Consider the following 25,570-nt stretch of genomic DNA (forward strand, 5'->3'; position numbering starts at 1 on the left):
TGCTGACTGTAGAGTTGTCACTGCTCAGTCACAAGCAACGTGGATTGCTCAAAATTTTGGAGGACTTGGCAGAGATCCAACATGGTGGCCCAATCAGATCCACAGAAGCTTGGTAGCTAGCTGCTGGAATGCGCCTCGGCACTGCGCAAAAGCGTGCTAGCATGTGCAGCGTAGAATTCCAGCGCGTAGGGAGGGACATCACCCAGCGAGCGATGGTGCGCTACATTGAAGCGCTCCTGGGTGGGAATAGCTCCTCCGAATAGCCCATTGTGTCCTGAAAACTACTCATTGCATTGCTTTGCGCACGCATTTTTTTGTCTTCATGCAAGGCCTGAGTTGTGCCTGAAAGCGTGGCCTTCTCCTCCTGCGCCTCCTCCTGTTCCATCACGTCTGCTGCTGCTGGGTTAGCGTTGCCGCGTGGTCCCTGTTTATTGAACCACTTATCTTTATTACATTTATGACTGCATGGCGGTACAAAGCATGCTATTCGCACGCTTCTTGTCCTCATGCAAGGCCTGGGTTGTTGTGTCTCAAAAAGCGTGGCCTTCTCCTCCTGCGCCTCCTCCTCCTGTTCCATCACGTGTGCTGCTGCTGGTGCTGGGTTAGTGTTACCGGTCCCTTTTCCTGGAACCTCTTCTCTGTATTACATTTATGACTGCATGGCGAAAAAAAGCATGTTACCTGTGCAAAGAAACATGACATTTTCCACATTTAAAAGACAGTTTTTCCTTTGAAACTTTACAATCAATTTTCTCAAAAACTATAAGCTCTTTTTCAAATATTTTTTTCCTCTTGTACCCACTCCCAAGGTGCACATACCCTGCTAATTTGGGGTATGTAGCATGTAAGGAAGCTTTACAAAGCACGAAAGTTCGGGTCCCCATTGACTTCCATTATGTTCGGAGTTCGGCGCGAACACCCGAACATCGCGGCGATGTTCGGCGAACGTTCGCGAACCCGAACATCTAGGTGTTCGCCCAACACTACTCCTAAATAATGCATTACATTCTACTATATGACGTTGCATTGCCTCTTTAAGTCATAACAAGTGACTTGCTTTGTGAACATAAGGTTATAACTGTGTATAACTGTGTAAACCTGTAAACCAATGGTACTGAATACAGGTAGTCCCCGGTTAACGAATGAGATAGGGACTGTAGGTTTGTTCTTTTTAACCTGAATCACTGTGCTATCTCTGACCTCTGTGCCTCCTCCTGCCCCCCCCCCTCCCCTGTGCCTCCAGTGGGCTGTGTCACATCCCGCCCCCTGTACCTGCTTATACAAGTCTATAAGCCATATTTTCTTTGAGGTCAACAGTCCCGCTTCATCAGGCAGTATAGGAGCATATAAAACTGGTTCAGGTCCATGCTCACACTCTTTATGGACCTGAACCAGTTTTATATGCTCCTGTACTGCCTGATGAAGCGGGACTGTTGACCGCGAAACGCGTTGCGGTTTTATGGAGTTGTGAATAAATTGTATATATTTTTACTCTGCATTTGAGTATATGTCCACTACCAGAGGGAGGTAAGTCCACCTCGACTTCCCTCTTTTTATCATTTTTAGAACATTGTTTTACTCTGCTTGGCGCCTCTGTTCGTACATATTACAGCACTATTAAGTCCGCCCCTGGTGGAGGGGTTCTTTCCCCATTTTCCTATCTACAGAGAGCGACTTTTATACCTGAGTGGGGTCAGGTACTAATACTCCCCACCTGCCTGTCAAGTGGTTGCCTTATGGTAACCCACCTTTGTGAGTATAAGAACCTTTGACATTATTTTATATATTGAGCTTACCAGACAATATTGCACTATTGGGCTCTCGGTGTCCTCTGTTTTGTTTTTACAAATATTTTCTTTGAATGTTTTAAGGTTGATTTTCTCGAAAACTACCAGTCCTCCTATATGGAATTATATTTTATTACTTATTCCTACAGAATTACAGAATCCATGCCATTTATATCAGCGGGTTTTTCGTAAGACGCGCATTCGTTTGTAAGTCGGGGACTACCTATATACAGACAACCACTAGGAATATAATGGAATGACTTAGGTGGCCCCCTCCCCTGTTCTGAAATTATTTAACCCTTTGTGGACTGCTGCAGGTAAATCCTCGCCGCACTTGTGGCTGTCTAAGCCTGATGTGGCATATGATTTACGCCACCCGCTGTTTCCACTCCCGACGTGAACGTGCGCACCTGAGAGGGGAGATCTCTCCTCAGTGATCAGGAGCCATCAGGATTGGCTCCTGAACACGTGATCACTACGATTGCCGGCGGATTGTAGTGATCACTGTTAGAGCTGCGGTGGTGGGAGGGGGGAGAAGAGGATCCACTCAACTTCCTGACATTCCACCTGGCGATCGTCACTCCCCTCCGCTCTGGCCGGCATCCCCGCTCGCTCCGCGTTAAGTGTCGGGTCCCGGCTTGATGAAGTCATCAAGCTGCGACCCGGAACTGTAGTATGAGCGGGGGGGGGGGGGGGGGAACGCAGTATGAGCGGGGATGCCGGCCAGAGTGGAGGGGTCCACAGCTGCTCATTGCTGGAGCCTGGGAGGTTAATAAAGGCTGCTGGCTACAGGGGGACACCTGGCTACATGAAGGACACCATGCTCAGCTAGCCACAGTGGGGATCCAGCTGCCTGACCCCCCCCCAAACGCGCCCCCCTCCCCGTATGTATAAAGGCCTGGTTCTTGGGGGGGGGGGGGGGTCCCAAAAAGGTTAATCCCTTATCCTTTGTGATTGTGCTGGAAGTGATGACCTGTAAATACCTTATATTTTACAAACGTTATTTGATTTTTATTTAAAAAGACATGTGTGTGTGTGTGTGTGTGTGTGTGTGTGTGTGTGTGTGTGTGTGTGTGTGTGTGTGTGTGTGTGTGTGTGTGTGTGTGTGTGTGTGTGTGTGTGTGTGTGTGTGTGTGTGTGTGTGTGTGTGTGTGTGTGTGTGTAAACAATCACGCACGCACACAGCATGTGTGTGTGTATTCATGGACTTGTGCAGGATTTGTGAGGCAATCGTTAATGAAGATCTCACTTTAACAGACTTGCTCGCATATGGATGCCATTTGTAAAAGTAGTGAGAACACATAGGTCAGACAACACTTTAGTGTCTGTCTATCCATCTGTTTTCACATTACTTGTAAATTATAGAATCCTCTAGACCCAAATGATCATAAATCACCCTGGGGAACATGTACACTTTAACCATCTGTCATAAAACAATGAATTAAATTCATGCCTGTCAAAAAATACTGCTGCGAATTCGCCTTATTCCACCACAGAAGAAATACAAAGCCCCATCTCATTGCTGTAATTTATGACCTCCTTGGGAGATTTGGGTGATTAGGCCTTGGCCCACCAACACACAGAAAAACAGTAGGAACTCCAATAACTCCGAATGGAAATCTTAGGTCAAATTTATCAAACAAATCTAAGAGAAATCTATTTCTGTTTGGAAAAGGAGGAGATATATGGCATGTTTAGGACACTAGTCCAACATCGGAACATTTGGCTGTTCGGTATTTGTGAGTTTTGGAATTTCCAGCTTAAATAGTATGACCATTGGACATGTGATGTATTAGCCATGAGCCCATCTTTGGCCAAATAAAATATACAACTGCAAGCAAAGAGGTTTCTCAATGTTAACAACAACATATTTGTTCAAATGATGTCACTGAAAATCTTCTAGGTAGACCTAAAAAAAGCATAGTTTCAGGCTCTGGAAAAATACGCCGCTAGAATGTGAAACATAGAAGAAGCGGGTGACAAAACGCACTGTAAAAATGATAAAGTACTTCTGTGACTATTAAACTCAAACAAGCCTGATGCATGGAAAGTAGCAAATTCTTCTTAAAAAAAAAGAAGACATTTCAGGCACTTTTTTTTTTAATTTTACATTGGACAAAGAGCTCTCTGGGAAACATGTGAATTCAGATTATTAATCTGTTTATTAATTTGCCATCAAAATCCACAATATTCTGAACATGACTCAGTAGACAGACAGTGCTTCCCACACTGCAAACAGAGACAGGACAACTACTTAATAGGCCTATATTTAGAAACATGACTGCTTCTGCCAAGTTGCGCTGTATTTTATTTCTATGAGTATATTGCCTCATTTGCAACACGAGTTTATGAAACAACCGACTTGGCAATTTAAAAAGAAAAAAAAAATCTGATCTGGCCCCTTCTAGAGAAATGTGAAAGTTGATAAATATGTTTGAATTTCTCTCTGACAAAATGTGTTTTGCTACTTCTGCGTACAGAAGTAAAGATGAACAGGCTGAAGTGCAAGTGGAGGTCATATTGCATAATATATTACTAGGAAAATATAAAACTGGTTACAATGTGTAAGGCCTCTGGACATTATTAAAAATGGTAATAAAAAGACACGTGAAAATGATTTTGCTTCCTCTGCTTATTTTATGTACGGTAGTTCTTCTGCATTTGATGCAAGGGGGTGCTTTTTATTGATTGAAGACATGGGTGCTTCAGATGTCTTATTCTAATTTAATTTAATGTTATTAAAAGTGATCTTTCCATTTTAGCTTTCAACCAGCTAACAATTTCTAAAACTGTCAATAAGCTCAAATTCAGTTTCTTTGTAGCCTAGGCAACAATACTGTTCGTACTCCATTTGAAGTATTGCTGACACGAGCTGACCAGAAGCTCCCATCTTGCTTCAGAATCTGCACAGAGCAACAACCACTTTTACTCATTTCTAACACCTGGACTAATCCGCTGACTGGCAGTAATAATCTTTCAGTTTCTGATAGAAACTTTGTGGAACAGGTGTGTTCTATGGACCTAAAGTCTACTTGAGATGGCTCAAAAAAAAAAAAAAGATACATACCTGAAGCTTACGCCAGCCCCCTTCAGGCTGATTGGTACTTTGGTGGTGGCTGGATAGTGTAATGGTTAAGGGCTCTGCCTCTGACACGGGCGACCAGGGTTCGAATCTCGGCTCTGCCTGTTCAGTAAGCCAGCACCTATTCAGCAGGAGACCTTAGGCAAGTCTCCCTAACACTGCTACTGCAGATAGAGCGCGTCCTAGTGGCTGCAGCTCTGGCGCTTTGAGTCCGACAAGCGAAAAGCGCTATATAAGTGTTTGTCTTTGTCTTTTTTTTGTCTTTTTACTGTGCCATCCTCCTCTGCCTCCTGGTTCATCCACAGTTCAGCCTGGTAATTTGGCCACTCAGGGCCAGGTGGCGCACACACGATCCAGCCGCACGCACTCCCTCGTCATGCTCCCTCAGCTGGAGCATTCTGCAACTGCACAGTAGTATGCAGTGGCACGCGGGGCCGGATCGCGCATGCAAAGTGTGCGCCAACTGGCCGAATTACTGTGCTGAATTGCAGAAGATCCAGGAGGCAGAGAAGTAGGGCGAGGGACCGATCAGCCTAAAGGGGGCTGGAGGAAGCCCTAGGTATGTATCATTTTTTATATTTTGAGCTATGTCCACCTGTTTAGCCTGGCATTTGCAGACTTATACAATTCTTCGTAGTCTGTACCACAATTTACCAATCAACCAATGAATGGTCTGAGCCATGCATATGCCCTTTAAAGAGACTCTGAAGCGAGAATAAATCTCGCTTCAGAGCTCATAGTTAGCAGGGGCATGTGTGCCCCTGCTAAAACGCCACTATCCTGCGGCTAAATGGGGGTCCCTTCACCCCCAAACCCACCCCCGCAAAACTTGGTCGTAGATTTAGTCGTAAAATGTTCTCTTCCTGGAGGCAGGGCTAACGGCTGCAGCCCTGCCTCCAGTCGCGTCTATCAGACGCGCATCGCCGCCTCTCCCCCGCCCCTCTCAGTGAAGGAAGACTGAGAGGGGCGGGGGAGAGGCGGAGGTACGCGGTTAGCCCTGCCCCTATGCGGAAGCTCTACCCGGCTGCACGGAGGGGATTTGGGGGTGAAGGGACCCCCGTTAAGCCGCGGGATAGCGGCATTTTAGCTAGCAGGGGCACACATGCCCCTGCTATCTATGAGGTCTGAAGCGGGATTTATTCTCACTTCAGACTCTCTTTAAGTCCTATGGGAAAAAAGCAGGTTACAAATGTTATTTATTGTTGTTTCTATCTATGATATAACACTGCAACATGTTTCTACAGGTTATATGAATTTAACATGCTGTATATGCCCAGTATTTGGAGGGATTCTACTGTCAGTCTCTCTGTGACTGAAAGCTGTCAGCATTTTTTAGGAATAACACAGTTGTTGTTTAAAGTTATTGCCTGGTGCTAAGTACACCTAGGTGCTGACAGGCATCACTGCCTGTCAGCTGCTCCCGTGTGTCAGCAGCATTGAACAGGCAGTGAGGCTGGTGCATTGATGGTATTGTGCACAGCATGAATGTATCCCCATCCAGAGAGGCAGCTGACCAGCTGACAGACATGACATGTAGGGATATTGAACCATGGAATTCAGCGCCTGTCAACTGCTGCCCCCCACTGCCTGTGTGAGTACAAAAGAATGAACGGTACCCTACCAGTTTGCAGTGCGGCTGAACTGTGTGGGTATTGCACTCAGCCACCTCTCTGAACTAACCCTTATGTACAGTGACCAGATATTTCTTGGCTCAACCTGGGACAGAAAGGGGGTGCTAGTGCTATGCCAAAAAATGGGCGTGTCCATGACCACGGTGGTGTGGTGAAATGGGGGTTTTGCATCATGGATGTCAGTCGATGACAAGACTATGTACTCTTTAAAGTGCTGCAGAAGATGCAAGTGCTACATAAATACATAATAATGATATGGTGGGACATTAGACTTTGACTATGGCCGGGATTGTGAGCTCCGCCAAGGACCTGACTACACTCTCTGCAAAGTGCTGCCTTAGATGCCAGTGCTATATAAATATATAATAATATCGTAGAACATTAGACTATGACTATGGTGGGAATAGATTGTGATACCTGCAGAAGCTGCTGATTAGTATACCATTTAATAACCATGAGTCCCCAAAATGCCAAATGCTGCAATAATAACCCCAAAGTAGCAAATGCAGTCTCCATCACCATCAAGTAATAAGCAGCAACCGTTACCTCTGACAAATGAAATGCAACTACCATTATCTCTGATATATGAAATGCAGCAGAAAAAGATTACTTCCGACTCCACAAACGGTAAATAAGGCAAACATTACCTCATGCGGCCACAGAGTCCCACGGCTGGGACACCCAGCGGCCAAAAGTGGGATATAACTTGGGACACATTGCAGCCTGAGACAGGAGACCCTGAACCTGGGACGTGTCCCAGGTAAAATGGGATGTCTGGTCAGGGTACCTTATGCAATCATGTTACCAGCTGGTAGGTACACTGTCTATAGACATGGCTGTGGGATCTAATACATTGCACTAAAAAATACCAATCTCTCAGCTAAAGCACAAATCTTGGCCTGAAAGCAAAAGTGTAATATTGCTCACGACTTCACAGGGCTTGAGCTAGCCATACACAGCTCTCAATAATGCTCCAATCTGTCAAGTGAATGATCATTCACACCCCAACAGGGTATCGAATGGGGAGTAGATCAATCTACCAGCTTGCACCATTCAAACTAGCTGCTGCTAGTTTTAGCTTTTTGCACTCCTTACCATAGAGACCTATGTGGATGTCAATTCCCTGCTGCTCCATCCTCCACCCATTTAATTTAAATGTATTACAGTACCTAATTAGGCTTCCAATCAATAAACTAAAGCTGTTAAACCACTTGAGGATCACAGGTTTACACCCCCATATTGACCAGGCACGATTCTTGATTGGAACATCATGATGGCGCCGGACTCGGACGCCACGGCCACAGGGCTCCGGATTCTTTACTTTTTTCCCCCCTAATCCACCCTGCTGCACTCACCCGATCTCCCCTATCTATCGGGGGAACAGGCGTGCATCGCAGGCTGCCGAGCAGAGCGAGGGGACAGTGGCTTTGGGCCCCGCCAGGGACTATCGCAGCCGGAGGGGCAGGAAGAACACCTGCGGCCGAGCACTCAACCTCCGACGTGGCGTGGGAGAGATGCACTAGCGGCGCCGTTGTCCTGCCGCTGCTGAGGACCTGGATCAGCAACCCGCCTTGGTCCATCCTTTGGGTTGCTCCGGCCCTCTCACGTGGTCCCGCCAGGCTGCGCCCCTGTTGCCTGGGAGCCCAGGACGCCAGAGCGGAGCACGTGGGTCACAGACAGAGGAGGCCCGATATTCGCTGCCACTCCAGCCACTGTAGGAACGGCGCTGCACCGTCACGACTGCAGAGGACCCGATGCCGCCGCCCACAGCACTGGAGATGCCATCGCTCCTTCGGATAGAGGTTCAGCTGCCTGCCATCAGCCTGGCCGCCGCAGTTGGGGAGGGCTCACCATCGGCTGGCCACCTCCGATCTCCACCACCGGCCTCCAGCCTGCTCGGCCACCCGCGTGGAGCTCCTCTCCTCCAGGCCCTCCGGATCGGCTCCACCACCGGCCTCCAGCCTGCTGGGCCACCCACGTGGAGCTCCTCTCCTCCAGGCCCTTCAGATCGCTGCAGCCAGTGTGCCTCACAGCCTGCCTCCATCTGAAGCACCTCAGGCTGGCATCTCCCCCAGGGCCCCCACGCAGCTCAAGATCACCGGGGATCCAGCTCACACCACTGCTGCTCCAGACGGGACAGTTTTCCATAGCGGTCCGTGCTGACTCCAGACCCCCCCACCGCCAAGGGACAATAAACACAAAACGGCGTTTGCCGCCTGCGTGGGGTAAGTCTCACCGGCTTCCCTGCCCTGACTGGCTCACCGCGTGGTCTGCTCCTCCTGGGCCGCATCGACCCCAGCCACCTCGAATGCCTGATCCATCTGACGAGCCACTTCCCCTCCTGATCCATCTGACAGCTGCCCTGCACAAGGGGACTCACTTTCTCTCTGACTCTATCTTTATCTTCCTTCCTTTCTCTCGCATCTCTCTCTCTTCCCCAGGGTCGGACTGGGGGGGCATCTGATTCAAGTATCGCTGAAGAAGCGTTTGAGTGCCATATATGGCAGCGGATAACCCCCTCCAGTCCTTCTCCTGGGTCCATCTGTAAGTTTCTATTCTCTATATCTCTCTACGCTTCTTTCCTCGGAATTCTGGGGGGGCATCCAAATAGCTGCGGAGCTGTTGAGCGCTGCAGAGAAGGTAGCGCTCCACTCACATAGCACTGGATGTCCCCTCAGGACCTTCCACTACGTAACTTGTAACTAAGTATCATGTCCCATGCACTGTGTACTCCCTACTAATGTAATGTACATTACTGCTTGCGTTTTTTTGCTGTACCATCACCGACCCTGTATGTGCCAAAAATAATTCCGGGTACAACCCCCGTTGTACTTGGCAAAATAAATGATTTGGATTCTGATTCTGATTCTGATTCTGATTCAGCACTCTGCAGCTTTAACAGCTTGCTGCATGGCCATACCCAAATTAATCCTTTTCTTGTCCCTGACAGGGCTTTCTTTTGGTGGTCTCTGATCGCTGCTGCGATAGTTAAGGTTTTTTTTTTATTTTAATAAAAAAGTGTTTTTTTTTATTTTTATTATTACTATAGTCCAGTGATGGCTAACCTTGGCACTCCAGCTGTGGTGGAACTACAAGTCCCATGAGGCATTGCAATACTCTGACAGCTCTAAGCATAACTCAGGGAGGCAGAGGCATGATGGGATTTGTAGTTTTGGAGTGACAAGGTTAGCCAACACTGTTATAGTCCCACTCCCCCCTTCCCCCCTAAATTGTCCCCTAAAAAGCTCCTTATGCTGTGAATACACGGTACGTTTATTCCCGCATAATCGAGCCGTTGATGCCTTGATTGATAATTTCCGACGTGTCCGATACCCGGCCGGATCGATTCTGCGCTCGATACCGGTGGGCAGGACAAAAGAAGAAACGAGCGGAAGATAAGGAAGCGCCCGTGACGACGAGTGGGAATCGATCCGGGCGCCTGTGGGGACTAGTGTTGGGCGAACACCTAGATGTTCGGGTTCGCGAACGTTCGCCGAACATCGCCGCGATGTTCGGGTGTTCACGCCGAACTCCGAACATAATGAAAGTCAATGGGGACCCGAACTTTCGTGCTTTGTAAAGCTTCCTTACATGCTACATACCCCAAATTTGCAGGGTATGTGCACCTTGGGAGTGGGTACAAGAGGAAAAAAATATTTGAAAAAGAGCTTATAGTTTTTGAGAAAATTGATTGTAAAGTTTCAAAGGAAAAACTGTCTTTTAAATGTGGAAAATGTCATGTTTCTTTGCACAGGTAACATGCTTTTTGTCGCCATGCAGTCATAAATGTAATACAGAGAAGAGGTTCCAGGAAAAGGGACCGGTAACGCTAACCCAGCACAAGCAGCAGAACACGTGATGGAACAGGAGGAGGCGCAGGAGGAGAAGGCCACGCTTTTTAAAACACAACATCCCAGGCCTTGCATGAGGACAAATAGCGTGCGGATATAGCAATGCTTTTTGCCGCCATGCAGTCATAAATGTAATAAAGATGAGAGGTTCAATAAACAGGGACCGGCAACGCTAACCCAGCAGCAGCAGCAGCAGCACACGTGATGGAACAGGAGGAGGCGCAGGAGGAGAAGGCCACGCTTTTTGAGACATCCCAGGCCTTGCATGAGGACAAATAGCTGACTGGCAGCAGTACAGTGGCAGTACAGAAATGCTATACAGTGGTGGGTGAGCGGTGTACCACTATTCCCAGCAGCGACACAGAGCACAATGCTATACAGTGGTGGGTGAGCGGTGTACCACTATTCCCAGCAGCGACACAGAGCACAATGCTATACAGTGGCAGGTGAGCGGTGTACTACTGTTCCCAGCAGACACAGAGTGGCAGTAAACACAATGCTATATAGTGTGGCTGAGCGAGGTACACAGAGTGGCAGTAAACACAATGCTATATAGTGTGGCTGAGCGAGCGGTGTACTACTGTTCCCAGCAGACACAGAGTGGCAGTAAACACAATGCTATATAGTGTGGCTGAGCGAGGTACACAGAGTGGCAGTAAACACAATGCTATATAGTGTGGCTGAGCGAGCAGTGTACTACTGTTCCCAGCAGACACAGAGTGGCAGTAAACACAATGCTATATAGTGTGGCTGAGCGAGGTACACAGAGTGGCAGTAAACACAATGCTATATAGTGTGGCTGAGCGAGCGGTGTACTACTGTTCCCAGCAGCGACACACAATGACTGGGGGGACCCTGGCTAGCGTGGCTGGAGCGCGAACTACCCTGCCTGCCTACCCAAAGCTAAATCCACAGACAAATGGCGGAGATATGACGTGGTTCGGGTATTTATTTACCCGAACCACGTGACAGTTCGGCCAATCAGAGCGCTAGCCGAACGTTCGGGGAACGTTCGGCCATGCGCTCTTAGTTCGGCCATGTGGCCGAACGGTTTGGCCGAACACCATCAGGTGTTCGGCCGAACTCAAACATCACCCGAACAGGGTGATGTTCTGCAGAACCCGAACAGTGGCGAACACTGTTCGCCCAACACTAGCGGGGACGAGCGGGGATGCGCTGGAATCGAGCCAGTGACTCGATTATGTGGGAATAAACGTACCGTGTATTCCCAGCATTAGTTACGCCACTACTGGCAGCCATTGGTTACTTTGACAAAGTGGCCAATTATACATTCCACTTTTGACAATAAACCTTATCTCCAGCAGCTAGCGATGCTGCCAGAGTGTATAAGACAGGTGCGTGGCTGTGCTGATGCTGCATCTGGCTGAAGTGAGAGACGGCTGTTAGAGCTAACTAATGGAAGAGCTGGAGTTGCTGCAGAAGCACTGGTGGGGTAAATTTGTGACAATAGGGAGAAACTACAGTACTAAGTGCATACCTATGGAAACACAGGGAAAACATACAAGCTCCATGTAAATAGTGCTCTTGCTGTGATTCAGATCTACAATCCTAGCACTGCGAATTAAGAGTGCTGAGCAGTTAGCCATGCACGTGAATGATCACTTTAGTTTTTGATGCCAAACAGAATGGTTTCCAATAGTTTGGGGTGAGTTGACAGAGCAGTAAATATCGTATTTTTCTGAATATAAAGATGCACTTTTTCTTCCCCAAAACTGGGGGGAATATATTTATTATTTAATATCTTATATTCCTAAGGTACGGTTTTGGGTCCCGGAATATACTTACCGGATCCTGCTGCCGCGCTTCTGTCCTTCGTCTGCGACTCTGCGGTAATCCGAGGCTGCCTGATCATCCAGATTCATCAGGTTTCCCACTCATCAAGGATGTAGCTCTTTAGCGTCCCATCCGCCGCGCTCCTCATCGCTGCAGTGTCAGTATATAGACTACATCCTTCCGGGGGACGCGTTCCTCTGCCGATACACTTCCTAGTTACAGCGTCATAGGCACTTCCTAGTTACAGTGCATGTGATAGGCGCATGTGCACTGCGGGTCACACAGAAGAGGCACTGTAACCAGGAAGTGCCTATGACGCTGTAACTAGGAAGGGTATCGGCAGAGGAACGCGTACAGCGGAAGGCTGTAGTCTATATACTGAGACTGCAGCAATGAGGAGAGCGGTGGATGGGATGCTAAAGATCTGCATCCTTGATGAGTGGGAAGCCTCATGATACAGAAGACATGAATCTGTATCAGGTGAGATGCAGCAAGGGTTAGTTAGTGAAGTATAGTGTAGTTGGTGGGGCAGCAGAGGTTAGTTAGTGAAGTGTAGTGTAGTGACGTGTAGTGTAGTTGGTGGGGGGCAGAAGGGCTTAGTTAGTGAAGTGTAGTGTAGTTGGTGGGGGCAGCAGAGGTTAGTTAGTGTAGTGAAGTGTAGTGTAGTTGGTGGGGGGGCAGAAGGGGTTAGTTAGTGAAGTGTAGTGTAGTGAAGTGTAGTGTAGTTGGTGGGGGGCAGAAGGGCTTAGTTAGTGAAGTGTAGTGTAGTTGGTGTGGGGCAGAAGAGCTTAGTTAGTGAAGTGTAGTGTAGTTGGTGGGGGCAGCAGAAGTTACTTAGTGAAGTGTAGTGTAGTGTAGTTGGTGGAGGGCAGAAAGGTTTAGTTAGTGAAGTGTAGTGTAGCTGGCCAGTGTAGCTTAGATAGAGACACTTTAGAGGGGAGAAGGACGGTAAGACGCCCCTGCATCAAAGACGCATCTAGGTTTAGTTAATTTTTTCCCCCTGATTTTTGCCCTCTAAAACTATGTGCGTCTTATATGTTGGAGCGTCTTATATTCCGAAAAATACAATACATGTACAAGCAAGTGTAGTAGTCCATCAAAGGCAGGGATGGTCGTAGTCAGCCAACTTCGCTACGCTGGAACTACGCGTAGTTTTACGCAATTATGCTTCGCCAAACTACGGCTTCAAAATCAAATATTCGCTTCGTATACATTTCGTAGAATACGCGTTAAAATACGCAGTTACGCGTAGTGTGAAGCGTAGTGTATGCGGATGCTTATGCCCGTATACAGAACATTTTACGCATTACCGTATATACTCGCATATAAGCCGACCCGCATATAAGCCGACCCCCCAACTTTTCCCTGAAAAAACAGGGAAAAATGATTGACCCCCATATAAGCCGGGGGTAGGAAATGCTGGATTGGTGCAGCCCCCCAGTGTGTCCCAATATAGCTAGTATAGTGCCCAGTATAGGTAGGTAGTGTCCAGTATAGCTAGTATAGTGCCCAGTATAGCTAGTAAAGTGCCCAGTATAGCCAGTATAGTGCCCAGTATGGGTAGGTAGTGCCTCAGTTAGCCAGTATAGTGCCCAGTTTAGCTAGTATAGTGCCCAGTTTAGCCAGTATAGTGCCCAGTTTAGCCAGTATAGTGCCCAGTTTAGCCAGTATAGTGCCCAGTTTAGCTAGTATAGTGCCCCAGTATGGCTAGTAAAGTGCCCAGTTTAGCCAGTATAGTGCCCAGTTTAGCCAGTATAGTGCCCAGTTTAGCCAGTATAGTGCCCAGTTTAGCTAGTATAGTACCCAAGTATGGCTAGTATAGTGCCCAGTTTAGCCAGTATAGTGCCCAGTTTAGCCAGTATAGTGCCCAGTTTAGCCAGTATAGTGCCCAGTTTAGCTAGTATAGTACCCAAGTATGGCTAGTAAAGTGCCCAGTTTAGCCAGTATAGTGCCCAGTTTAGCCAGTATAGTGCCCAGCATAGGTGGGTAGTGCTCCCCCCCGCTCCCCCCGCGGCCGCCGCTGCTACTATTACCTTGTTAGACAGCGGCCGCTTCCTAATCCGCGTTCCTCTTCTTCCTCAGAGTGCATCACAGCAGCGCGCCCGGCGCTGCTGCTGTGACGATGCAGGGGGCAGGAAAGAGCGCGGCTCCCTATAGCGGCGATCTGTATCGCCGTTACCAAGGGAACCGCTCTTTCCTGCCCCCTGCATCGTCACAGCAGCAGCGCCGGGCGCGCTGCTGTGATGCACTCTGAGGAAGAAGAGGAACGCGGATTAGGAAGCGGCCGCTGTCTAACAAGGTAATAGCAGCAGCGGCCGCGGGGGGAGCGGGGAGGGGGGGGAGCGGGGCGCGGACCACCCGACCACCCACCACTAGACCACCAGGGAAGACTCGCATACAAGCCGACCCCCCAACTTTTGACCCCCTTTTTGGGGGTCAAAAATTCGGCTTGTATGCGAGTATATACGGTAATTCCTCTCTAAATGCTTTTAACGGGGGGAACTCTTCTATGCGTACATTCTCCTTTCCAATGCGTAAATTTGTAAGCATACAATCGCACGTGAAAAATTAAACACAAGTAACGCATTTGTAGTTCACTACACAATACACATGTTAACTACACATAGTGGGCGTAAGCGTAGTTTTGAAACTTCACCTACAAACTACGATGTGTAGATGCAAACTACGATGCGTAAATTTGCACTGCCGTAGTTTCTGCTCATCCCTGATCAGTGGTAAGAGATCAACAGTGCTGGATAGATTCTGTTTTTCTATTCAGATCTGACCTGTAGTAAAGAATCCTACTGAAGAGTAATTCCACCTGCTTAGGGAATAGGGTCAGGAGTCAGAACAATGTAACCCCAGAACATCTGTGGCACTTGTGTATGAATAATGACAAGATCATTGCATTCCACAGCTGCCAGCCAGATAGCTCTGTCAGTGCAAACAATCCTCTCTATGTGTAGCCTAACCTTGTGATATGATTGTATCCTGACATCAGTGTAATAGCAACTTAGGCTGCAGGGTTTGTAACCAGGCCCTTGTTCAAAAATATTAACTCATCTGAGGTACAGTTAGTGACATGAATACTCTTCTGTACTCTTTAAAGTGCTGCAGAAGATGTCAGCGGTGCGCTATACAAATATATAATAGGAAAGAAAAGGCTCTGATCACCACTTGTGTGCTACCGGAAAAGAGTGGAAATATGACAAATAGTGTCTCCATATAAATAATGTCTCAATATCATCTCCTGCAGATCAAATATGCCTCTGGGACTCCTCGTGTAGGTGTCCCCAAATACTCCCAAAAATGATCGGATCCGTACTGCACATATGCCGGTTCGGGCTTGTGCATTTACATTAGGAAAGTGCCAGTCTTTGGAAGCAGTTGAGGATGTGATTACTTCAGAAGCTTTCCAAGGAGTCCCAAATGTGACAAACTGAATAGTGTCAAAACACAGGCACTCTCCGTCACTCCGACTGCTAATGTCACTGTATCTGCCAAGACTGCCAAGCTGAAAATCAAGGGCTCTCATGGTAAGCTGTGCCTCCCTGGTCTCTTTCAATTGGAAAGGTGCATAAATTCCTCAGGGGACAGCGGTGGAATAAGGGCATGGAGAGAGGACCAGGAAAGCTCTATGGGATCCTGAGTAGTGATGAACGTAATTACGGTAGCTAATTACAATTACGCACATTTTCACGTAAATTTCCGCAATTTCGTCTATACGTAATTACGATTTGTACATTTAACTGATTTCGTAGTCATTCGTAATTTTGCGTAAAATGTGCGTAATTTTCACTTAAAGGGACTCCGAGCAGGAAATACAATCAAAATCTGAACTTACCTGGGGCTTTCTCCAGCCCACCATAGGTCGGGAGGTCCCTCGGCGTCCTTCTGGCTCTTCTCCTAGGCCCTGCTCAGAAATGGCTCCCAGCGGCTCCCGGCGACACTGAGCCCAAGTGTCGGTCGTCACCACGCAGGCTGCCTCGCGTCATCACGGTGTGACAGTACGGCGCATGCGCGATTAAGCCGTGCATGCACAGTACTGTCACGCCTTCCGCCGTGATGACGACTGACGTCATCTTTGCGGAAGAAGGAGCCCGACAGGTAAGTTCAGATTTTGATTGTATTTACTGCTCAGAGTCCCTTTAATTTTGTGCCGACTTTGGCAGTGAATAGCAAAGCCCCCATACATGCTATTGCTACTAAAATAATTAGCTATGTACGTTAAGGAGAATAGTGGGTACAAGTCAAAAAAATAGTAGTTTTTGAGAAAATCGATTTCAAAAATGTAAAGAAAAATGTTTTTTAAACTGTCATTTTTCTGAGTTTAAAAAACATTTTTTCTTTGCATTTTTAAAATTGATTTTCTTAAAAAATACAAGGTCTTTTTTTTTTTTTTTTACCTACTGGTACTCCTTAACATGTGTAGCAATTTTGGTAGCAATAGCATGTCCGAGGCATTGCTATTAACCACTAAAGTCGGCACAAAATCATGCAAAATTTGGTAAAAATTTTGTGAAAAATTACGCGAAATTGTGAAATGCTACTATCGCATACAAAATTAATTACGTTTTCCCCTGAAATTTTGCATTACGATTATGATGCGTCATTGCGCCCACCACTGATTTCCTGAGCCTTCCCTCTATATACCGTAGGTAAGTATTAATTTTTTATTATTATTTAGCATTTTTATAGCGCCAACATCCTTTGCAGTGCTGTACAGAGTATATTGTCTTGTCACTTAACTGTCCCTCAGAGAGGCTCACAATCTAATCCCTACCATAGTCATATGTCTACGTATCGTGTAGTGAACATACAAACTCCGTGCAGATAGTGCACTGGCCGGGATTTGAACCAGTCGATAATGGGCCCAACTGATCAATAGATTGCTGCAGTGATTATTAAAAATGAATGATTGGCCATGGAACTGTACTGTTAATGGGCATCTTTAGGGACTAACTTAATCACCAGGAGTGCAACCATTGGGGATCCTTGTAAGCCCGAGCAGGGGGCAGGAATTCCTCCACAGGCTGTATTGGTGGTGGCTGCAGTTTATTTGAAACCTGAATATAGTGAGGAATCATCTTATCCTTTAAAGGGGAACTGACGAGAGAAGTATATGGAGGCTGCCATGTTTATTTCCTTTTAAGCAATACCAGTTGCCTGGCAGCCCTGTTGATCCTCTGCCTCTAATACTATTAGCCATAGCCCCTGAACAAGCATGCAGCAGATCAGGTGTTTCAGACTTTAAAGTCAGATCTGACAAGATTAGCTGCATGCCTGTTTCTGGTGTTATTCAGATACTACTGCAGAGAAATAGACCAGCAGGGCTGCCAGGCAACTGGTATTGATTAAAAGGAAATAAATATGTCAGCCTCCGTATACCTCTTACTTCAGTTCCCCTTTAATGAATTTGGTGTCTTGGCATATTACACTATTCTTGTCTTTTTTGTGTGTTCCTGGTCCTGGAATTTCCTGGTTCTCTAGCTTGCAAACCTAAGCTACAAAGTCAATATTTGCATATTAACCCAATGATGTCTACTGTGTTAATTAATGTGGTCAGTTTTTATTAGGTATTTCAGTGGATACTATTATTGGTTTACAGGTCAAGGACTCCATATAAAGTAAATATGCAAAATCATCATTATTACCATCATCGTCATCATCATTGACTCAAAACCACCACTACCGCCATCATTACCACTACCATCATCTTCATAATCATTACCATCACCATCATCAACACCACCATCAACAGAACTACCATCACCATCATCGTCATCACCACCATCATCAGCATCATCATCACTACTATCATCGTCATCACCACTACCAGCATCATCATCATCACCACTACCATCATCTTGATAATCATTACCATCATCATTATCATCTCCATCTCCATCACCAGAACTACCATCATCATCACCACCTGCCACCACCACGATCATCATCATCATCATCATCATGACTATTATCATCATCACTACCATCATCATTATCATCACCACTACCATCATCGTCATCACCACTACCATCATTGTCATAATCATTATCTTCACCGTCATCAGCACCACCATCATCAGAACTACCATCAACATCACCACCTGCCACCACCATCATCATCATCACCACTACTATTATCATCATCACCACCACTACCATCATCATCATCACTACTATCACCAAAATCACCACTACCATCATCGTCATAATCATTACCTTCACCATCATCACCACCACCAACACCGTGGTGGTGGTGGTGATGATGGTGAAGGTAATGATTATGACGATGATGGTAGTGGTGATTTTGGTGATCATCATCATCTGAACTACCTTCATCAACACCACCTGCCACCACCATCATTATCATCATCACCACTACCATCATCATTATCACCACTACAATCATCATCAGCTTCACCCCCAACACCATCCTTATCTTTTAAAGAAAGCTTTAGTTTACAAAAGCTGAGGTTCTGTTGTGCCCAAAGTTTAGTACTACTGTATCTGTGCATTTTATTTCCGGGCTGATCAGATCACAGACAGGTACTTTGTATCCCTTCATCCTATTTTATTTTATAAACATATTTAAAAGGTATGGAATTATTTTCATTGCAAAGTCACAAGCCAAATGCAGAACACAGCCACTGAAAGATTTAAAGTTTTTTTTTTCTTTTGTACATTTTGCTATTGATGTCTTCTCAGAATCACTCATTGGAGAATATTGTGGCACATTGCCAATTTATTTGTTCCCATTCTGGAGAGAACAAAGACAAATACAGCACATAGATGAAGTTGGCACACACAAATCTTCCTAATAAAGGGAACATTTTTCTCAAATAAGCAAACTTTACTCTGTAGTTGAAATGCTAAACTTTTGCTTGAAAGAAAAACAACACAAAAAATCCCCATATTTTTTAAGCCCAGAAATGTGACTATACGAACAAGCACTAACGTAAGCGCGGAATTAAAAGATAGTCATATATACGGTTGTGTTTAAAATTATTCAATCCCCACTGAAATTGAGTGTTTTGGCCAGTTTGACATTGATTTTGATCATTTCAGTTATCTTGTTTACAATTAAATCAAAGAGGCACTTGTAAGTCAGGCAAATATAACATAACATTTATAATGAAATAACCACAAATGTCTTTTCTGTGCTCACATCATTATCATTTTTATTCAACCCCCAAGTGACATTCATTCTTAGTACTTAGTACAACACCCTTTTCCAGTTATAACAGCTTTTAAACTTCGAAGCATAGCTTGACACAAGTGTCTTGCAGCAATCTACTGCTTTCTTTAAGTCCCACCAGAGATTCTGATTAAAGTCTGGTGACTGCGATGGCCACTCCAAAATGTTGCAGCCTTTAATCTGTAACCATGCTCTAGTGGACTTGGAGGTATGCTTGGGATCATTGTCCTGTTGAAAGGTCCAACTTCTCCTAAGCCTCAGGTTTGTGACGGACTGCATCACACTTTCATCCAATATCTCCTGGTACTAAAGAGAATTCATGGTGCCTTGCACACGCTGAAGCTTCCCTGTACCTGCAGAAGCAAAACAGCCCCAAAGCATGATTGACCCCCCGTCATGCTTCACAGTAGGCAAGGTGTTCTTTTTTTCATAGGCCTTGTTCTTCCTCCTTCAAACATAGCATTGATCCATGGGCCCAAACAGTTCTAATTTTGTTTCATCAGTCCACAGAACACTATCCCAAAACTTTTGTGGTTTGTCCACATGACTTTTGGCATACTGCAGTCAACTCTTCTTATTCTTTGGAGACAGCAAGGGGGTGCGCCTGGGAGTTCTGGCATGGAGGTCTTCATTACACAGTGCGCACCTTATTGTCTGAGCTGAAACTTTAGTACCCACATCTGACAAATGTTTTTTACATTTCTCAGCAGTGACACGGGGACTTTTCTCCACTTTGCGCTTCAGGTAGCGCACAGCAGTTAAAGTCAGCAACTTCTTTCTGCCACGACCAGGTAGCGTTTCAACAGTGCCCTTTGCTTTGAATTTGCGAATGGTGCTTCCTATGGTGTCTCTTGGTATGTTTAACATCTTTGCAATCTTCTTATAGCCATTGCCCTTCCTGTGAAGAGAAATCGCCTCTTCTCTTGTCCTCCTGGTCCATTCTCTTGACATCACCATGTTTGTAAACACACCAGTAAATGTCTAGAAGGAGCTGAGTATCACAGTCATTTTAAATCTGCCTAATTGGTGCTATGCTTGATTGCTGCTCGTTAACATCGACAGGTGTTTTCAATACCTGATCGAAAACACTTGAATGAACCTCTGTTCTTAAAGGGACACTTAAGTCAAACAAAAAAAATGAGTTTTACTCACCTGGGGCTTCCAATAGCCCCCTGCAGCTGTCCGGTGCCCTCGCCGTCTCCCTCCGATCCTCCTGGCCCCCGCCAGCAGCCACTTCCTGTTTCGGTGACAGGAGCTGACAGGCTGGGGATGCGAGTGATTCCAAGGTCCTTCTTCCACTATTCTCAGGTGAAAACTGCCTTTTTTAAATTTTAAGGAAGGCTCAACTACCTGTACTCTGAGGTGTGGTTTGCTTCAGGCAGGGGGTCATACTTGCTTAAAACCGTAGGCACTTTCTGTAATGCAAAAATGCACCTAATGCTTCCCAATGCACAATCGCAGTCCACTGAGAGCAACGTGTGATACACACATTTACTTTTGTTGAGCAATTAACAACCACTTCACTTCAATTGTACACCTTGCTAAGATTAATGATACATATTATTTTAAACTGCATATCTTAAATCTGATGACGCAACCACCAAGCCCCATTCTGATTGTTCCTTTATAAACTTAACATCGACTGTTATGTTAGGAATGCCCCTGTTGCTTCTAATCACTTAGTTATTGCAGGTGTGGAAAATAACTAACAAGACCTCCTGTACTGTGAAGCTGGTTAGTCCCTCAGGAAGAGGAAATACCTGGGCTGTCTCTACTGAAACATAAAATACAGATTCCAGACTAGAAAAAAACTGCAGCTTGTGCTAACACTTGCTTTTAGGTATTCATAGCAAGTTGCCAATAGAGATGGCCCGAACCAGGTTCGCGAACCTCCGCAAAAGTTCGGTTTGCGCGAACTTTTGTGAACCGCAATAAACTTCAATGGGCAGGCGAACTTGGAAAATTTGAAAAAATTATGCTGGCCAGAAAAGTGATGGAAAAGATGTTTCATGTGGTCTAACACTTGGAGGGAGACATGGTTGAATGGGATGGACGTCAAAAGTCCCGGAAATAAATTTGGTTTTGACGCAAAGCAGTGTTTTAAGCGAAGAAATCACATTCAATGCTGAATTGCAGACCTAAACTTCCTCCCTCCTCCTCCTCCTCTTCTTTTGTCTTCCAGGGATGTATGCAAGCCAGCTTACATACATTGGCCGGGAATAAAACCCAGGTCAACTGCTTTGAAGGCAGCTATGCTCACCACTATACCATCAACATTACATGCTGAAGCCAGCCTAGCATGTACCATTGTGATATACCCAAGAGAAAAATGAGCTTGCTTCGGGATTTGTAGGATGTCAAAAGTAGTGTTGGGCGAACAGTGTTCGCCACTGTTCGGGTTCTGCAGAACATCACCCTGTTCGGGTGATGTTCGAGTTCGGCCGAACACCTAATGGTGTTCGGCCGAACTGCTCAATGGCCGGCCGAACAGGGGCCCTGTTCGGCCGAATACGGCCCCCCTATGGGGTCGCAGGCATAAGGGGGGAGCATGCACCGATCGCGGGGGGGGGGGGCGGAAATTCCCCCACCCCCTCCGCTAGCGCTCCCCCCTCTGCCCGCTTCCCCATAAAAAAAGTTTAATGCAAGTTAAATAGTACCGGTGGCTGGCAGTGGAGTGAGGAGGAGGAGTCCGAGTAGGAGAGTGACGCGTTGAGGCCGGGCAGCGGGCGGTTCAGCGGTAGTACTCTTGTGGTACTTCCGCCCTTTCTCTGACCTCACGTCCTCTACGTGATGACGCATACGAGGGTACGCGTGACGCGTACCCTCGTATGCAGAGGACGTGAGGTCAGAGAAAGGGCGGAAGTACCACAAGGGTACTACCGCTGAACCGCCCGCTGCCCGGCCTCAACGCGTCACTCTCCTACTCGGACTCCTCCTCCTCACTCCACTGCCAGCCACCGGTACTATTTAACTTGCATTAAACTTTTTTTATGGGGAAGCGGGCAGAGGGGGGAGCGCTAGCGGAGGGGGTGGGGGAATTTCCGACCGCCCCCGCGATCAGGGGCATGCTCCCCCCTTATGCCTGCGACCCCATAGGGCCCCCAAAATGGGGATGTTCGGGGTCCCATTGACTTCCATTGAGTTCGGGGTTCGGGCCGAACATGCCGAACATCTGGCCCATGTTCGGCCTGTTCGGCCCGAACCCCAACATCCAGGTGTTCGCCCAACACTCGTCAAAAGTAGTGTTGGGCGAACAGTGTTCGCCACTGTTCGGGTTCTGCAGAACATCACCCTGTTCGGGTGATGTTCGAGTTCGGCCGAACACCTGGTGGTGTTCGGCCAAACTGTTCGGGGTTCGCCGAACTGCTGAATGCATGGCCGAACAGGGACCCTGTTCGGCCGAACAGGGCCCTGTTCGGCCGAATACTGCCCCCCATGGGGTCGCAGGCATAAGGGGGGAGCATGCCCCGATCGCGGGGGGGGTCGGAAATTCCCCCCACCCCCTCCGCTAGCGCTCCCCCCTCTGCCCGCTTCCCCATACAAAAAGTTTAAAGCAAGTTCAATTGTACCTGGTGGCACTGGCTGGCAGTGGAGTGAGGAGGAGGAGGAGTCCGAGTAGCAGAGTGACGTTGAGGCCGGGCAGCGGGCGGTTCAGCGCTAGTACCCTTGTGGTACTTCCGCCCTTTCTCTGACCTCACGTCCTCGTATGCGTCATCACGCAGAGGACGTGAGGTCAGAGAAAGGGCGGAAGTACCACAAGGGTACTAGCGCTGAACCGCCCGCTGCCCGGCCTCAACGTCACTCTGCTACTCGGACTCCTCCTCCTCCTCACTCCACTGCCAGCCAGTGCCACCAGCCCAGGTACTATTGAACTTGCTTTAAACTTTTTTTATGGGGAAGCGGGCGGAGGGGGGAGCGCTAGCGGAGGGGGTGGGGGGAATTTCCGACCCCCCCCGCGACCGGGGCATGCTCCCCCCTTATGCCTGCGACCCCATAGGGCCCCCAAAATGGGCATGTTCGGGGGTCCCATTGACTCCCATTGAGTTCGGCGTTCGGGCCGAACATGCCGAACATCTGGCCCATGTTCGGCCTGTTCGGCCCGAACCCGAACATCCAGGTGTTCGCCCAACACTAGTCAAAAGCAACCTCACATACATTGGCCAGGAATCGAACCCAGGTCAACTGCTTTGAAGGCAGCTATGCTCACCACTATGCCACCAACACTACATGCTGAAGCCAGCCTAGCATGTACCATTGTGATATACCCAAGAGAAAAATGAGCTTGCTTAGGGATTGGTAGGATGTCAAAAAGCAACCTCACATACATTGGCCGGGAACTCGAACCCGAGTCAAATGCTTTGAAGGCAGCTATGCTCACCACTATACCACCAACACTACATGCTGAAGCCAGCCTAGCATGTACCATTGTGATATAACCAAGAGAAAAATTAGCTTGCTTAGGGATTTGTAGGATGTCAAAAGCAACCTCACACACATTGGCCAGAAATTGAACTCAGGACAACTGCTTTGAAGGCAGTTACAGTGGTGTGAAAAACTATTTGCCCCCTTTCTGATTTCTTATTCTTTTGCATGTTTGTCCCACTTAAATGTTTCTGCTCATCAAAAACCGTTAACTATTAGTCAAAGATAACATAATTGAACACAAAATGCAGTTTTAAATGATGGTTTTTATTATTTAGTGAGAAAAAAAACTCCAAATCTACATGGCCCTGTGTAAAAAAGTGATTGCTCCCCTTGTTAAAAAAAATAACTTAACTGTGGTTTATCACACCTGAGTTCAATTTCTGTAGACACCCCCAGGCCTGATTACTGCCACACCTGTTTCAATCAAGAAATCACTTAAATAGGAGCTATCTGACACAGAGAAGTAGACCAAAAGCACCTCAAAAGCTAGACATCATGCCAGGATCCAAAGAAATTCAGGAACAAATGAGAACAAAAGTAATTGAGATCTATCAGTCTGGTAAAGGTTATACTGTAAAGCCATTTCTAAAGCTTTGGGACTCCAGCGAACCACAGTGAGAGCCATTATCCACAAATGACAAAAACATGGAACAGTGATGAACCTTCCCAGGAGTGGCCGGCCGACCAAAATTACCCCAAGAGCTAAGAGAAAACTCATCCGACAGGCCACAAAAAACCGCAGGACAACATCTAAAGAACTATAGGCCTCACTTGTCTCAATTTAGGTTAGTGTTCACGACTCCACCATAAGAAAGAGACTGGGCAAAAACGGCCTGCATGGCAGATATCCAAGGCACAAACCACTTTTAAGCAAAAAGAACATTAAGGCTCGTCTCAATTTTGCTAAAAAAACATCTCAATGATTGCCAAGACTTTTGGGAAAATACCTTGTGGACCAACGAGACAAAAGTTGAACTTTTTGGAAGGTGCGTGTCCCGTTACATCTGGCGTAGAAGTAACACAGCATTTCAGCAAAAGAACATCATACCAACAGTAAAATATGGTGGTGGTAGTGTGAAGGTCTGGGGTTGTTTTGCTGCTTCAGGACCTGGAAGGCTTGCTGTGATAGATGGAACCATGAATTCTACTGTCTACCAAAAAATCCTGAAGGAGAATGTCCGGCCATATGTTCGTCATCGTCAACTCAAGCTGAAGCGATCTTGGGTGTTGCAGCAGGACAATGACCCAAAACACACCAGCAAATCCACCTCTGAATGGCTGAAGAAAAACAAAATGAAGACTTTGGAGTGGCCTAGTCAAAGTCCTGACCTGAATCCTATTGAGATGTTGTGGCATGACCTTAAAAAGGCGGTTCATGCTAGAAACCCCTCAAATAAAACTGAATTACAGCAATTCTGCAAAGATGAATGGGCCAAAATTCCTCCAGAGCGCTGTAAAAGACTTGATTGCAGTTATTGCTGCTAAGGGTGGCCCAACCAGTTATTAGGTTCAGGGGGCAATTTCTTTTTCACACAGGGCCATGTAGGTTTGGAGTTTTTTTTCTCACTAAATAATAAAAACCATCATTTAAAACTGCATTTTGTGTTCAATTATGTTATCTTTGACTAATAGTTAACGGTTTTTGATGAGCAGAAACATTTAAGTGTGACAAACATGCAAAAGAATAAGAAATCAGGAAAGGGGCAAATAGTTTTTCACACCATTGTATGCTCACCACTATACCACCAACACTACACGCTGAAGCCAGCCTAGAATGTACCATTGTGATATACCCAAGA

The sequence above is a fragment of the Hyperolius riggenbachi genome, chromosome 4 (assembly GCF_040937935.1).
Source record: "Hyperolius riggenbachi isolate aHypRig1 chromosome 4, aHypRig1.pri, whole genome shotgun sequence".
Lineage (NCBI taxonomy): Eukaryota > Metazoa > Chordata > Amphibia > Anura > Hyperoliidae > Hyperolius > Hyperolius riggenbachi.